At 38.9% G+C, this 18,396-nt stretch overlaps 1 protein-coding gene across 1 annotated transcript in view; it reads right to left on the bottom strand.

Annotated features, from left to right (window-relative positions):
• Window positions 1-18,396, bottom strand: part of LOC128109018 (uncharacterized) — a 545,235-nt gene that overhangs the window by 516,822 nt on the left and 10,017 nt on the right. The window lies entirely within an intron of this gene.

Raw genomic sequence — 18,396 nt, 5'->3', positions numbered from 1 at the left:
CTAATTTGTCTAAAACATGTGACATAAAAGAATGTATGGAACTTGTAAAACAGTTGATGAAATATACTCATTCCAATATAAATTAAAAACTTATTGTAGCCATAGATTGCAGTCATTTCAAACTGAATCTAATTTTTGCTATTCAGCTTAATCGTACAGTTATGACAACACAAGAAAACATCTGAAAAAGAATGCTTAATTGATTTTAAATGCCATTCACTGGTTGAAAAACCAAAGAAGAATGAATACAAATATAATGAGGCTAAAAATTGAGTTTGAAAATAAATAACATCACTCAAAAGAATGAAGTATAAGAGCATTATGAATCCATCATGGTAGATTAGTATTAACTGAATTAGTCACTGGATGGAAGGACTTTCAGCCTATACAGCTAACTACTGTATAAATGTTACATACATCTCTCCACATAGACCAAAGAGGGCTTTCACAAGTTTGCAAGGGACCAAGATAAAATGTGATTCTATGAGCCAGGGTGACCAGCTGGGTAAACTTGGTTTTGTTTTTGTTTTTATTACTGTTCATTTTGAGACAATCTTACTCTATAGCCAGTGCTGACCTGTAACTCACTACGTGAACGAAATTGGCCTTGAATTCTTGGCGAGCCTTCTGCATCAGTCTCAAGGGCGGAGATTGCAGGTGTAAACCACCACACCAGCTGGAAAACACTTGAAACATTACTTTGAATGGAGTATACGGAAATGTACAGCATTGATATCAAAATTGGGCCTACTAAAATAATCAATAATTTACATCATAGTTGGAATATAGGCCTGGTTTCTCTGAAATATGTTTTATTTAAAATATTCTCTCTTATTATCAATTTCTATGTCATTGTTTTTTTTCAAACATATAGTTTAAAGATTCTCTGTTTATTACACCTGGATATTTATTTCTAAAAATTGATTTACACAAAATCCAAAGTATAAAATTTTAGGGGAGAAATACATGTTAACATTAATGTAATACAACTTAAATTTTATTCATTAGGCATCATTATTTGTTTAAAACTACTGCACTAGGAATAAATCTTAGATTTTTGATCTGGCAAAGTTTCTACTTATGAGTACAAACAAAATGCATTTCAAATAGGTTTTATAATTGATAATTTTCTCTAACTCAGAGTGGACTCTCCACCAATCCTCAGATTGGTTTAAATTAAATATATTATTGGCTTAAAAGTCAGGGCAGTTACCTAATCAAATAAAAAGGCCTGAGTAGGCTTCCCATGTTCACCAACACTCATAGGTGGTCCTGGTCACTGACAGACTGATAGGCAGCCCAATAGTCAATGAAATCATCTGCCTTTGCTATAAGAATAGTACAATACCAAGGGGGAGCAGCTTTCCTGAGAAGCCTCTATGTGGGTCTACTTTGATTACTTGTAACTCTCCTTATATAATGTCCAATAATACTTGCACGCAATGACTGAAACATCGGGGAAAATTGACTGTGAAGGGGGCCTGAACCTTGTTAGTCAGCTTTACTTCTATTCTAGAGGGTAAGAAAAAGGAACAAACACAAAAAATGAAATCAGCGCAGGCAGAGGTGAGCATGTCCCAAGGTAAGTGGGATGGTAGGGAAGGCCATCTGGGAGCCTGGGAACCAAATGCCCCTTCCTCTTGCCAATGGCTATGGACACACAGGCACTTGAGCAGCTCACCAATGGTCTTGATTCTTGGCTCTCACGTCTCACCTTATGTTTTCATCTCCATGACTTGTTTAACATCCTATTACAATCCATTAGGAAACATAGTTCCAGTTTGACCAGCCTAAGGGCAACAGGTTGAAACAGGTCATGGTACTAACAGACCTACTTTCCATGAAGTCTTCAGGGACTGAAAGAAAATTCTGTAGAAAGCATCAAGTATTCAGATTCAGTCTTTCTTTCTGCTTCAAACCCCTTTGTTTTGATGATGATCTATATCTCTAAGGGACCATTCTTTTTCTTTTTAATGCAGTCAGTATATGAATTAGCCTAAGATGATGCAATGTGCCAGCAGTAGGGATGGATTTTTATTTGCAATGGCCAGTGAATACTTTCCAAGAAGTTTTATACTGTTTTCTAGTCAACATTACACCTATATGCTTCTATACAAACATTAATACATATTTATTTTTAATTCTTTCTACAAATGAGATGTAGAATGGATAAAACAAGGCATACTTCAAATACAGAAAGCAGAAATAGAGAAAATAAGGGAGGTGAGCATAAATAAAATCACACTGAATTAAAATTAGAATTATTTAGCAACTATTCATTTCTTGAAAATTTACTGAGAATCTACCATTTACCAAGGGATAGATAAAGAGTAAGGCTCTACGTTTGTGTTATAGTAATGACATAGATATTATGCCAGAAAATCTACTAATAATGACAAAAATCAAAGCTAGGAAATTGACTCACATAGGAAGGCTGATTTAGATATAGTAGGCAAAGATGCTGTACCTGATGGGGAGCCACAAGGGGAAGTGCTGAAAATGAGTCAGAGACCCATCTGGAAAATGGTATTCCAGGAAGAGTCAACAGGTGAGAGGCCTGAAGAGCAGCAAGGAAGTCAGAGAGGTGGACCACAGCATTTGGTAGGAGCATGAACAAAGGAACCAGAGAAGGAACCAAGGGTCGTTACATGTGGACCCTGTACATATGACCACAGTAAGTCTCTGGGTTTTTTTTATATGCATTGTACTATTATTTGGGTTGCTCTTCTACAACTCACCAGTTTTCTGGTTGAGAATTATCTGTATATGTAAATTACAGACTCAGAAGAATAGTTATGGGGCTAAAACAGTAGAGCCTAGAGACAGATGGCAGGGTGAGTGTAGTAACCAGAAAGAAGAGCCAAATTTGACATCGCCTTGAAGATAAACACAACAAAATTTACTAATGTATTGAATGTGTCTGAAAGACAGGAATCAGGATAAGTCAACATAATTATGTCCTATACAACTAAAATGTGGTGGCGGGCATGGTATTTTACTGAAATACAAAACATAGTGGAGAGAAGATGTTTCCAGGGCAAGGCTAACCGGAGTATTCTGTGTCATATGGTAATTTTGAGATGTCCATTAGAGGATGAGAACAGCTGGATCCAAAAAGAGACAGATGCCAGAGAAACACATTCATGGGCACAAATGTAGTATGTAAGCTATAAAAACAAGTTGGATGCATCAATGGTGAGTGTAGAACAAGGTAAGGGGACAAGGAAAACTGGGCCCTAGAACCAGTAACAAGTTAAGATGGCAGCTAAGAGGAGGAGAATAGAGCGCAGAACATTCAGGAGAGACCAGAGAAGAGGATAGCCACAGGCATGGTGTCCAGAAACGCCTGCCAAGAATGTGTTTTAAGTGCAGTGGATGCAGAGACATGCAGAGAAGTCAAAGACAAATGTAGGGAATATGAGCAGAGTGGCAGGTCTAAAAGCTTGGCTAGAGTGTGGTCCAGAAGGAATAAGAGGCAAGCATGCAGAGAAAACCAATGCCTTAACAACAGTCTCTGGCCAAATTAGCCAAGAAACACTTGGAATCGTCTCCTGTTGTCAGTTAGTTCTTTCTCTGCTGCTTAATTTTCAGCATGGCCTCCAGTCATCGCAAACTGAACTTCTGAGTTCACTGTTCAGTGCTGCAGTAAAAGCTCCACATAGAGCAGCTTACGTAAGAAATAAAAGAAAACAAATGGGCAGTGACTCCAACTTAGGATTCTCCTCCCAGCCACCGTGTCATTGTTGACACTGTACGACACTTGTTCCTGGTAAGTACTATCTGCTAATATTTATGTAGCTTTTCCCCCTCTGATTATGTCAAAGAAGAGAAGATGAAGAGCTGCAAAATATCCAAATGAGAGCATTTTGAAGCATATGTTGGCTTTAATGGATGTTTAGTCAAATAGAAATAGACTTGGTGGGCATGGGGCTTCTTAGGTCATTGTGAAAGAGAAAGAGAGACGTGACAGACTTCACACAATTGCCACACTGTTTTCCCTTTTCTTCCTTTTTCCTTTTTTTTTGGAGAGAACAGAGCACAAAACAAAGTGAAGCCTTATACAGACTCAGGTGAGAAGCACTCTCACCAAGAGGAATGCCATGGCTGTCTCCCTCCTCACGCTAGATTCTTTCTTCACTGTGCCTGTTAACGACTTTAAAAGAAGTACTGTGAATAAGGACTACTAGACACTCTAGACATGTGCCTATGTGATCTACATGTATGCAAATATCATAATAAAACCACTGTGTAATTAATATACACTAACAAAACTTAAAAATAATTAAAAGGCATATTAAATGAAAAAGTCTTAACATGAGGAGCAAACAGGTTCATCAGAATGTATATATTAAACTCATTAAACTGTTTCTAGTTCCTTCCTCTCTGAAGAATTCTTTCACGAGTAAATGTGAATACTATCTTGTCTGTATTTATAAAGTGGTTATGATCTGGTCTTCTAAGGACTTCAACTACATCAGGAAACAGAGGGAAAGACCCATTGCTTATGGAGCTCCAATGCAAACTATAGGACATAGACAATAAAAAATTACACATGAAATCTGGTAGAAATAGTGACGGATGTACAGAATGTAAAATGTAGAGCAAAGGAAAGGGGGCATTGGTAGTTCCAGGTTCCAAGGTCAAGGTAGCACTTTACAAAGGCAAACTCCAAAAAATAAAAAATAAAATAAAAATTAAAAAAAAATGCTTCAAGGAAAGTATAGCCAGAGCCAAGACAGAGCTGTAAATACAGCCGGGACAGTTAAAGAACAGAAGAAATTGAAGGAGAGGAAGAAGGGTGGGAAGTGGGATCCAAGGGTCTTGCCAGTAAAAGGTCAGCCAACACAGTGTGGAGCTGCAGAGCAATGCAAATGCCTTTCAGTTAAAAAGAGCCTCATGATGCTATGTGGAGGGTCGTCAGGCTGTGTGAGAAATGGGGATGGGGAGACAGCTAATACTCCTGTGGTCTTGTAAGCAAATTGTAAGCAAAGATGAAGGTGTCACAGACCTGGCGCTAGTGGTGGAGCTGGCAAGAAATGGCTAGAGCTTCTAAATGAACATTAAACTTAGGTCATGTTGGGCATCTATCTTCCCACAATGTCTAGACTCTACCCTCTTCAAAGCCAGAATTTGATGTTCTCCTTTCAACATTTCCAATAAATGATACTTAATATTTTAATGAGTAAATGAGGATTCACCAGACAAAGAATCTGTATCTCTGCTACACACCCTGTATTTCAAGACATATTTATAAATGGACAATAGCACCACCCAGAGCATCAATTCTGAATAATAGGAGCAAAAGAAACGAAGGAAAAGAAAAGAATAAGAACTGCATTAATGTGTAACTGATGGCAGAATCTTATAAAAGGAAGTATGTCCTTTATATCCGTGAGTTTTATTTAATTTCTGACAAGTTTTTAGAAGTAATCTGCATTTTCTCTGCTTTCTCCTTGAGATGAAATAGTAGCTAAGGGAGAGAGAAATTTCTGGAGCATGCAGACAGGTTCACAGTAGGTTTTGTCATGGAAATATTCATCATTTTAAAAGCCAGTGGAATGACATTCCATAATGCTAACCCTTACTGTAGTTAGCACTGCAGGGAAGAAATCTATCTCTGTCTTCAAATTCCATTTAATAATAAAAAAGAAAACAAAAAATGTATATAAAATAAATAACTCCTCTGACACATACACACTTGGCATCACAACAGGCAAGTGAGCCAATCATCTGCTATTAACTCATAACCTTACAAAACCTCATTAAATAGAGAAGTAACTTCCTTCATAAAAAGTGCCCACAGTTATGTCCATTCATGAATACATAGCTAAAGAACTCTTCCTTTAAAATAAGTTGTTCTGCATGTAGATCCGCCACATCCAATTTGGGTATAGAATCTGAGGCAAGCTGCTGCCTGCAGGGTACATACATATCATTGGTGATCTACAGAGGAAAACGTCAGGAGGGGGGCAGATTTCAATCTCTCTCCTAAGAATAGAATGTCTTTGGAACAATTATTAACAGCAATGAGTCTGTATGGTGTCAGTAGCTGATTCCAAAGCCTGGATTTGGGACTTATGTGATTCCTGAACGGCTGTAATTTGGAGGGGGAAATTCTTCTTAGTGATGTGGCTCCTTCTGCTATACATTTCCACTTTTTGGAGAAGACCAAGCTCCACACGACAAATCTAATTGTAAAATATCAGCCTGAAGTTGAAGGCGGTGGCTCTGCCAGCTAATCTTTCCACAAATATATATTCAGTATTTAGTATTTCCTGCCAAAATGATAATCACTCCCCTGAAAAGTTAAATGTTGTAAGAGAGAGAATCTTGCAGACAAAGAGTTTAGATGGTCTTACTGAGCTTTGCCCAGGCTAGAGGATCCTGAGGGGATCCAGAAAAGCCCAGCTGGAGGAGGTCAGGAAAGGCAAACAAGGCTGGCTGAGAATGCAAAGGGCAAGGGAGTTCTCAGCAGAGGGCAGACATGATCTTATTTGGACATGATACAGCAGGATGCTTAGATGCTGCTCTGGCAGTGCAGAAGGCACAGAAGACCAGCATGGAGGCAGAAGGGCCACTCCGCATGGTATGAGAACTCAAGCAGGACCTTGGAAGCTGGAACACAGAAAATACTAGAGGGGATGGAAAGATGGGACAAGCAGGTTCAAGGTACATTTAGGAAACAGACAAAGATGTGTTTATAATTGATCAGGTGAAATGACGGAGAAAAGGACTGAGGACCTTCAAGGCTGAATGAATGGAGGCTGAACATTGGGGAAAGAAAAACAGACATGGCAAGCAGTGGGGTAGGATTTGGATTTGTTTAATTATTTTTAAATTTTATTTTACATATGTTAGTCAGTGTTCTATTGCTGTGAAGAGACACCATGAAGTGTTTTATGAAGGAAGGCATTTAATTGGGGCTTGCTTACAGTTTCAGAGGTTTAGTCCATTATCACCATGGCAGGGAGCATGGCATGCAGGCAGGCACTAGAGCAGTAGCTGAGAGTTACATCATGATCTGCAGACAGAGAGAGACTCTGGGCCTTCTGGGGGCTTTTGAAGCCTTAGAGCTCACCTTCAATGACACACTTCCTCCAACAAAGCCACACCTCTTAATCTTTTCAAATAGTGCCACTCCCTTATGACTAAGAATTCAAATATATGAGCCTGTAGGGTCATTCTTATTCAATCCTATGGGTGTTTTGCTTGCATGTATGTCTGTGCTGCACTTGCATGTGTGGTGTCTGTGGAGGCCAGAAGAGGGAGTTGGATCCCCTGGAACTGCAGTTACAGATGGCTGTGAGCTGTCATACAGATGCTAGGTGTCAAACCTGGTCCTCTAACTGCTGATCTATCTCTCCAGCCCTGGAGCAGTTATTTGTTTAAAAGTTTAAAAATTATGCATGGTGCATTTCTGAGATTCTATCTGAATTGACTGATAATGCTGACTCTGATCTGGAGGCATTCTACCTGTTCTGTTTATCCAGAGACATGCATATTACAGAGATCACTGCAAAATGCACATACCAATTCCCTCCATTCTCTCTGGTAGCTGAATGAAGAGTATTGACAGGATGGGGTCCAGTAGCCAGGAGGGATTATAGATACTCACGCCTAGTGAGTATGTGCTGATTTCAGAGCTTCCATTGCACAATCAGAAGCATGTTTTCTTTTTAGTTTTGTATTTTTAACCCAGAATCTCATGTATCCTAGACTGTCCTCCAACTTCCAGTGTAGCTGAGCATAACCATGAACAATCCTGCAGCTTCCCCTCCCAGGATAACCATGAACAACGCTGCTGCTTCCCCTCCCAGTCGTGAGGATTACAAGCACCCCACACCTCACACCATGACTGCTTTCTGAACTCTCTGTTCTAAAGCTTATTTTAAAAACTTTAATTTAAAAATCTCTACTGCGCCGGGCAGTGGTGGCGCACACCTTTAATCCCAGCACTCGGGAGGCAGAGGCAGGCGGATCTCTGTGAGTTCAAGGCCAGCCTGGTCTCCAAAGCAAGTTCCAGGAAAGGCGCAAAGCTACACAGAGAAACCCTGTCTCGAAAAACCAAAAAAAAAAAAAAAAAAAAAAAAACTCTACTGCATTCTAGTGAACATTAAGACATATAGTAGAAAAGAGAGCAAAACTAAAAAGAATATCCTATTTGACTTTATTTACAAAGCACTAGAGGACATTCTCATTTGGCCTAATATCAAATCCACTCACTCATTTAAATTTAGAGAAATGCCAGTAGCCTATGAAATTTGATCATCAAAAATTTTCTTACTATAAAAGGAAGATGTAAGTGTTCTTTCTGATAAGCTATGGCTATTGGGTTATAAAGTCCCAACACTGTGAATATCCACATGCCCAGCAGGATGAATGGGACAGTTTGAGCATCTGATTCATTCAGCACAGCTCTCAGGACAAATTTCCCAAATGTTTAATGACCTGTAATAATGGATACTATCCAAAGGCCATGAGTACTAAAGACATATTGGATAACTTTGTATCTCTGTCATGTATTTCTGGATTCACAAATAATAAATCAGCTTTTCTTGGACTACAAGGATATTATCTACCAAAAGACTTCCATTCCAAATGTAACCAAACAGTATTTAGCCACTATAAACCCAAAATGTTCTGCAAGGCTTAGTGGCTCATGTCTTTAGTCAGAGCAATTGGAAGGCAAAAATAAGATCTCTGTAAAGTCAAGGCCAGTCCAGTCTATATAGCAAGTTCCAACCAACTAAGGATACATAATAAGACTCTGTCTCAAAAAACAAACAAACAAAATTTGTATATATCAACAATAAAAAGAGACTTAAGTCTAAGACTATGATCCATTTTATGAATGTGAAATCAATTTGGTGAGTTACAACTAACGGTTTTATAAAATGAGTAGGATAGCTATCAAAGGTCACTATGTTTTATGAGAGAATGGATCTTTTTGTGAATTCTTTGTGTCTATGTCTGTGCACATTCAGTCCTCACAAGGAATACTTATGGGGAACTGCATTAGAAAACCATTGTGAGCCCTTGGTTTACATAACCTTGTTGTGGACATTGCTGAGAAATGTCAGGAAATTACAGCTTAACTATGAAGGTAAAAGAAATGTCATGAAATTTGAATATTTGTACAAAAATTCTCTCAAAATCAAGCACTTGCTTCTTCCAAGCCTAGAAATAACATCTAATGTGGTTCCTGACAATAAGGATCTGAGATCTCTCCCGCAGTATGTTTTGTTACAGAGAGCACGTGGTCCCCACCATTCCACCATCACTGTTTGGCAGTCTCGCTTACTAGGCTCAGCAGGAGTTACAGGCGGAAGTCTTATTTACTTGCAGTTGATTTTGTGTAAAGTAGAAGAAATTCTGAAGCTGTGATGCAAAATGCACCTTTCAACTCCTTAGTCCTTAAGATCCCTTAAAAAGTTAAGGGAACCAGCTAAGTGGTGGTGGTGCAGGCCTTTAATCCCAGCACTCAGGAAGCAGAGGCAGGTGTATGTCTGTGAGTTCAAGGCCAGCCTGGTCTACAGAGTAAGTTCCAGAACAGCCATGACTGTTTAATATAGAGAGACCTTGTTTCGAAAAACCAAACTGAGAATAAAAGTTAAGAGAGTCGCCATAATCCTCAGGAAAAGCATGAGCTCAAGTGCTACTGTTCTATGTAGCCTAGTTACATGTGCTTCAGTATCTTTCTGTGTGCAAACTGGAAGCCTGAAAACACCATTTACATTTTTAGATTTTCATTTTATCTTAGATTTTGTGCTTCTGGGCAGGTATGTCCATGTGAATGTGAGTGCCTATGGAAATGAGAGGCCACAAATCCCCCTGGGATTGGAGTTTCAGGCCACTGTGAGCCTCCTGACATGGGTTTGGGGAACCGAATTCAAGTTAGCTGCAGGAACAGCAAGCACATTTAACTGTTCGGTCATGTCTCTAGCCCCATTTTAACTTTTTTCATTTTCTGTGATTTTATAAAAATCCTAAAATCACAAAAGTCATATATGATGCTTCATTTATGCCACCAAGAAATGGTGAAATATTTGGCCTACGAATCCGTAAACCACATTTTACAAATAAATCTTAAATCATTAATTATCAAGTATAAAGTACCAGCAATGAGTTTTACTTGACTCAAACCCTTCCCCTTTTGCGAGAGCTGTCGTGTGAAGTTTCTATTTTATTTCATTTCTATCACTCCATTCCTTAGGTTCTTCATGATGTTTTAAAAATCCATACTATAATTCTATGAGAGCTAACGTAATAGACTGTGGCAGCTGTTATGGTCTATTGTGTAAATAAGTAATTACAGAATTTACAGACTATCATGTAAATATGTAATTATGGACTTTTTAAAATGTGCATTATTTACTCGATAGTCTATCGTTTACATATGTAATTATGGACTTTAAAACATGTATTATTTACTCAGTCTGTAACAGTTCCTTGGGACAGAGTCGTTCTGGCCTATCGGGTAAACATGTAATTACAGAAATTTTTTAAATATGTATTATTTATCTGATAGTGTTGCTACAGATTATCACATCCATACGTAATCACAGATTTTTAAAAAATGGGTATCATTATTTTGTATAATGCTTTTGCAGTCAACTCAAGAGACTCCCAATTCATGGATTAGCTATCCAAAGCTAAGGAGAGATTCTACTGTATAGAATTTGCAAAGAATCGTGGGTTTTGGTATGTCCTAAGCACATTTTAACTTTCTGAGGAAAGTTAAAGAACTGGCCCTGAAAAGAACAAATCATTTTTAGGCAAAAGTGTTTTTTGAATTCCCCATCTTCAGGATCTATATTATAATTTTCAGAATTAACTGCATTACCATATTTGTAGTAAAAAGCCAAAAACCTCTTAACATTTTTGATATCTCTAAGACAGAGTACCTTCTGTGCATCTCACCTCCTTTAATATCCATCCTGAACATCATCTTTCTATGAAGCAGTGTGCTGGTAAATGAGTTGGGATTGGCTGGAAGGGGACAGGATTTATATCACCCACCAATCACTGTGGTGTAAACACTCATGGCTGATTAAAGCCAAGTGGGGTTACTTAACTCACAGTGCCACTTAACAGGTAAAATATCAAAGAGAGTATGAACCCATTACAGCATGACTCTGCCTCTTATACTGACTTGTGAGAGCTGACATGCACCTTGAAACGGTCAGAAACCAAGTCTTACTGAAAAGGGCAAATCACATATTTAAACCTTTAAGTCTTTCAATTAAGAGTTAATCAAAGAGCCTAGAGTGACCTTTTGTCTGGTTCTGACAGTTCTTGAACTTCCTCAAGTTCTATTTTCTGTAAACATCACTCTTTGAGTGGGGTTTGCCACATTGGTTAGAAACTAACCCAGAAATGTAGTGGTATTTGCTCTGCCCATGACCTTAGGCTATGTGGCCCAAAGGAGGCGGTGCTTCCCGCTGTTGTATGTGACCACTTATAAGGAGAGAGATGGCTCAGCAGTTAAGAGCACTGACTGATGTTCCACAAGACCATGGTTCAATTCCCAGCACTTACATGAATGCACCTAGCTGGTCTGCCATTTGACCCCTCTCTCCTCTCCTTATAAGAAGTCACCTACAATGGTGGGAAGCACTGCCTCCTTTGGGCCTTATAGCCCAAGGCCATGGGTGGAGCAAATACCACTACATTGAACACCTAAGGTACACTATCAGAAACAGTCTGCAGAATGTTGTAGAGGAAGACTCACATGAATGGCTGGGTTGGGAACTTGAACAATTTATCAAATGGTGCTATGTTTTTGTGACAATAAATAAACAGGATTAAAAGTTAAGTATATGATTCAAGAGGCCAACCACAGGCCTACAATTATGCATAAGCAGATTCGATCACCATTTTTATTGTGTATATTTTGCCATTTTAACTAATAATAAGTTGTAAACTCAGATTGGCAAGTCTAGAAACCACATAGTACTCTACGACAAATACCCAAAAAAAAGGTGAACTTCAGAGGATATGACCAAAACTAAGAATATATAAAAGTTTCATATTTTGAAGTTAAAAAACAAAGAAAAGTAAAACCTTAAGCATTGTTCTGAAAAGACACTTTTGTGTTATTTACTCAGCAAAGATTTTAAGCCTGTGATTGAATAACCCATAAAGACTGTGTTTATTACAAAAGCTCCTAATTTAAAATTTATAGAATAACACACAAAACACAAATGATCAGTGTGCATATATATGATTAACTCTCCTCTATGACATGCTAAACATATAGATCACCACAGTAAAAGGTATCAGTTGAGATGGGTTGTTACTCAAAGGTACATCATTTACTCTAGGATATGGGAGGCCATGTGAGACCATAGGTGCAATCTCCCATACCAAGACCAAACAAAACAACAGAATAAACACTTTAGGTAATTCCTGTCCAAAGGCAGAAGATATTATATACACTTGTAGATGAATTTCTAAAATGGTCTTTTTAAATAAAAAACATGGAGCCAAATATAGAGGTGAAAGCCTTAGATCAGAGAAATAGGCAAAGTCACCAGTCAACCTTATCCTGCCAACTCTGCAGCCTCCAAAATTCAAGTTACTTCCTGTCTACCCACGCCTTTATTGCCTTGCTTTTCTGCCCTCTCATTGGCTCTTAGCCCAGCTACCTCACTTCCTCTTCCTACACAGCTCTGTCACTGTCTGTCTGTCTACACAGACCTCTAGGCCTCTATGGCTGGTACTGGGATTAAAGGCATGTGTCACCACACTTGGCTCTGTTCCCTAGTGGGGCCTTGAATATGAAACCTTAGATTCATAAATATAGGATAGATAGAATATGTTCTTTAATTTTGCAATACAAATAGACAAATAGATATTGTAACTGTAATTCTTGCTTGATAACTGTCCTATTATATGTAATTCTACTATGTTAAAGTTAAAACCTTCCTTTTTGTTTAGACAGAAAAGGGGAAATGCTGTGGGATAATGATTTTGTACACTGGTTTAATAAAACACTGATTGGCCAGTAGCCAAACAGGAAGTATAAACAGGGCGAGCAGACAAAAGGAATGCTGGGAAAAGGAAGAGCAGAGTCAGGAGTCACCAGTCAGATGCAGAGGAAGCAAGATGTCAAGGCAGAACTAAGAAAAGGTACTAAGCCACATGGCTAAACATAGATAAGAATTATGGGTTAATTTAAGTATAAGAACTAGTCAGTAATAAACATGAGCTAATGGCCAAGCAGTTATAATTAATATAAGCCTCTGAGTGATTATTTTATAAGTGGGTTGTGGGACTGCAGGGGCTTGGCAGACCACAGAAATCTTCTGACTACATACATTTGTCTAAAGATGCTACCACGGTTTCTGCTTCATTCCATTACTGAACATCCTTGAAAGAAGGCAGGCCCTGTATAATTCTGGACTTTAGATTTTAATTATGTTAAGTCTTTATTAAGACTTGACACCAGAGGTTGCATACCTTCAGGGAGAGATTGTGTTCCCCAATGTTTAACCCCCCACATAGAGCAACACAAAATATACATTACATTAGGGTATCACATGGCCGACTCCAGACTAGTCCATGCCAGAAAGAGGGCAGGTGCCGCCTGCCAGAAGCTGCAATTTAATATCCTGCTATAAAAGCAATAGGAGCCTCCTGTTCATCTGAAACCTAGAACCTATAATAAAAACAGTGAACAATTCAAAACTGGCACATTACCACCACTGCTGTTTTATGTGCTAGGATTCTGTTTTGTTTTGTATTTTCGTTTTTTCTTTTTTTCTACCATGCCAGAATCACAAACTGCGTGCAGGTCTGAAACAACTCAACTCTTCTTGGGTATAGGGTGGAACTGTGGGTAGCAGAGGATTTACTGTATAGGGCATTCAGTTTTCTTTGTTTTGAGGAACGGTTGTAATACATGTCCCAATTGTTATTTTGGGAACTCACCTCTTCTGAGTTTATTAAATGGCTTAAGTACATGATTTTAGATAAAGTAAGACATTAACAGTTAGCAGCCTGACGGGCAGAAAAGAGAAAGGAAAGCCAGAACATATAAACACTCATTTCATCCAGGTGCATCTCACTTTAAACAATAAATTCATCCCTGGAGTGAAGTGAAAATGAAATACCTATAAATTTAATGTATTTTAAATTAACCAAGGATATGGTTACTTAAAGGAAGTTCATTCTTCAGTAATATGGATCAACCAATTTGCAATTTATCCGTTTATGAAATGTGAGTTTCAGATGTCAAAATTTAAAGCAATGTATATATGTTTCCAGGTATGTAATTCTTACAAGTAAATGTATTAATAAGTATTCTAATAATCAAGTAGTTAAGATCAAAATACATTAAAGACACTTGGGTTTATCTTGCTCCTCATGGGTTGTTTTTTGTTTTTTTTAATTTTCTGAGCTTAAGGGAACATATGAAACATTCACTCGAATACGGATGCATTCGAAAACGAAAAACCAAGTTTCTCTGACTGTAGCCAGGGATCTGTGCAGGAAACCTCCATGTCCACTTGACTGCAACAATTAATATGGAGCTATTTTCAAGGCAGGATTATGGGTCCTGGAGCCTCTAGGGACGAAATGTTTTGCCCATGCGTTAAATCCGCATTCCCTGTGAACCTAATGAAAAGATTGCGATGTGCTCTGTCAATGGTTCCTCGAGCATGGAGTTGTCTCTTTCTTTTCCCCTGGCACCTGTGCTGAGGTGTATGCTGCGTTTTACAGATGGAAATATAAGGAAGTGTGTGCTTTTTACTTTGCCTAGGACTTCTGAAGATAGGGAGACTTAATATTATGTATGGAGATGCAGGCAGCCTAGAGCTGAGAGTCCTGGCTGGATGCACAGTCAGAGTATTTATAAAACTGTTCTGTGTTTGGGGAAAATCTCTAATGCTATAAAGTACCAAGAAGAAAGACTTGACTTTTTCTATAGCATTTTAAATTTGGCAGTAGCTATTTTTAACACAGGCTTTTTGGTTTGCTCTTTTTTAAAAAAGTTACTTATTATTCTAACTAATTTGAATTCACATGGATGACATGCTCCAGACAGAACAAGGACCTACTCTGCACAGAATGCTTGGGGGCTGCAACAGGACTGAGGGTGTGCCCACCTGCTTTTGATAAAAGGCAGACTATTGGATGATGGCAAATAAATGCTTAACAACGGTAACTTCTGAGTGGGATGGAGGCGGGCAGGCACCAGCAGGTCACCCATGCATAGGAACATTCCAGCCTGCACACAATCCACTTCAGGTGCGCTCAGCAGCTCCCCACATGCCAGAGGCATCAAGAAACAGGATGTCCTCAGCAAGGCAGCGGGCATGCTTGAAGTAGTCCTTCCCACAAGTCAGACAGGACCCAGGTCCAAGGAAACACCTTGGAGAGGCTGATCCTAGCAAGCATGAGCAACTCAGTGACTTTAATTTATGAATCTCACATGTGTTGGTCCAGTAGGCCAGAGATAGCTTGCACTTGTGTTTGGTTTTAGCACCATAGAATTGTTCGGGTGGAAGGAGATCTTAGAATTCAGTCAAATTTCTTCACTTTCAAATTCAGAAGGTTATAGCCCAGAAAATTAACATGATTTTGCAGACAGCAGACTAAAAGTCTAGTCATGGGCAAGTCCTCATTCCAATGAAAGGAGACAGCATCCATGCAGCTGTGTGAGGTGCAGCATGGTACCTGGCATGTTCTATAAGCTCCCTAAAGAGTCTCATTCATCAGCTCCATCCAGAACAAGACAAGTAAGGTTTAGAGCAGCTGACTACCCATTCATGAAATGTCAATTTACCAAATAATGAATGTGAAATACATTGAATTTGCTAAATTTACCAAGAATTTATTTTTAAAATATCCAAAACCTTTATAGAATCTAATGTCCAGAATAATTACATTTTGAAGATTAATTAAGTAGTTAATTTTTGAGACTGGGTCTCATATGTCCAAGACGACCTCAGACGTACTGACGAGTCCACGATAAACTTAACTTCTAATCCTTCCGCCTCTGTTTCTCAGGCACTGAGATTACAGGCATGTGCTACCATGTTCATTTGTGTGACTCTGGGGATTGAACCCAGGGCTTTGTGCACACGAGGCAAGCACAACTGAACTACAGCCCCAGCTCTCGGAGGCTACCTGTGCTTTCATCTGACCGATTTTCCCTTTGTCGTTACAGCAAGAACTCTTAGGAACTTCAGCTCACTTTGATTGTAATTAATGCATCACAAGTTGACATTCCTAAGAGCAAAACTTGTTATAAAATCCTTCCTGGCATTCCAACTTCTCTACAACCACTAGTAACTGTACTACCTTTTGACTTCATGAACTAGTGACAAGTCGAACAAAGCCACAGAGAGAAGCCACGAACTTTCTTCATCTTTAAGTTCCTATGGATTCCGTTGCATGGGACAGTTCAGGGCCCCTTAACAACACACCGAGACTTCACTTTAAGTTTCTCCCGTCGCAGCTTTTGTTTGACTTTGCAGCACACTGTCAGTCCACATTATTTAGCTGTCATCTTGTATGTGTCTCATTTCATCTGGTTCCAACGTACTAAGAATGTGCTTTTGAAAATCCATTTGTTTCATCCAGTTAGCAAATCTAGGAATCAAAAATGCACAAAAGGCAACAGGCAAAAGGAAAACTGACTTAGATTGCAGGAATTCACCTCCTTTTTATGACTTAATTCTTTGATTTGTAAGATAAGCCCAACACTGCAGATCATAGTACATAACTTAAAATTCCACCAAGCCAGATAACTCTGAAAAACATAGAGCACAGTGAACTGAGACAGAGCCCAACCAGTGGCTAAAGGGCCACAGGCAAAGTGAAGAAGAGGAAGGGCAAACATTTGGAAGTGTCACCAAAGTGCCTACTATTATACAAGATTCGCAGGGGAAACATAGAAGATATGATAAGCAGTGATTTGGCAAGTTGGCCAGTCCTGAATCAGTCAATAAAGGAATCAGACGTTGTGAACTGACTTTTGAGAAGCAATTTGTGAAAAGACAGAAGTACAAGGAATTGGACTTCATGGCTGCTTCTTGTGCAGTGGTCTGCTTGGACTAGTAACTGATGAAACATGGACACTGTCTACTGATGGCAAGACAAACAGCTTATACTCCATAGTTTCCCCCCAGTAAGACACCTCAGTATTATAAATAAAACACAGTGGAAGGGGTCCAGTGGGATGGCTCAGTGGGTAAAAGCATTTGCTTACCAAGTCTAATAACCTGAGTTGGTCCCAAGGATCCACATGGTAGAAGGAGAAACCCATCTCCACAAATTATCCTCTGATCTCCACGAGTTCATCATAGCACACACACACACACACACACACACACACACACACACACACACACACTAACACTGCTACTACCACCACCCACCACATGAATAAATAAGTAAATAAATAATCAAAATATAGTTTTTCTTTAAATATAGAACAGAGGGATGATTTTTCAAAGCCCTCAAAACTATACTCCAAAATTTTTAGGCCATTGAAGGAGTTCCCTTCCAGTGGGTTAAGATACATATTCTAAATGAAATCTCACAGCAGAGTTCAACGCAAATCCTGAACTGCAATGTCCCAGTGGAAGAATGAAATACAGTGGTTTTGACTGCTGGGCAAGAAGGCACTTTTCCTTGATACCAAGAACCCTAATTTGAGCAAGACTCAAACATTTATATTCATATCATGTGGATGTATCTGGCCACAGTTAATTTGAAGATGTCACTTGATTCCCTGTGCAGAGTATCTAAAGCACTAAGGCAGATGCTGGGGGCCTTTCGTCCTGAAACACAAACACTCACACAACGCGCTCATTAACTGCAGCCTTCACATCTGCACCAAACTGAAAACAGAGCCCAAAGCTCTGTGCCACCAAGTATATGTCACACAGCACAGGTTAGAGGGGGTGTGTTTGACAATGGCAGTTTATTCAGGCTTTAGAGGAAAAGAGCGACACACGTCCCATGCCTACACATTCGTGCAACAAAAACAACTGCAAGGCTGTCTAAGAGTAATATGAACATTTTAAAAACTCAAATACTAGATAAAGGAAATTCTTTAGTTGTTGTTTGACTTTACACCAATTTTATACAATCATTAAAAAGCCAAAACCACTTCTAGGTTATCTGGAGTCACATGTTGAATTGGGAATATGTTTCTAGGGTAGGAGTAAAAGGTAATTACTTGAAAATAACTTTGTTTAAATTGCCTGCCGACAGAAATCTAATGTGAGTCACACACATAATCACTGGTTTTCCAGTTAGTTACATTCAAAAAGTAAAGGGTAAATCTAATTTTAATATGTATTACATTTAACTCCCAATGTAGTCAAAGTATTATTTCACTATGTAATTAATGTAAAAATTGAAGTTTTGGTATGTCTTTGA

This window comes from Peromyscus californicus, unplaced genomic scaffold (assembly GCF_007827085.1).
Source record: "Peromyscus californicus insignis strain IS unplaced genomic scaffold, ASM782708v3 Scaffold_13__1_contigs__length_99412109, whole genome shotgun sequence".
Classification (NCBI taxonomy): Eukaryota; Metazoa; Chordata; class Mammalia; order Rodentia; family Cricetidae; genus Peromyscus; species Peromyscus californicus.
The sequence above is the reverse complement of the archived record's forward strand: the minus strand, read 5'-3'. Positions and strand labels throughout refer to the sequence as shown.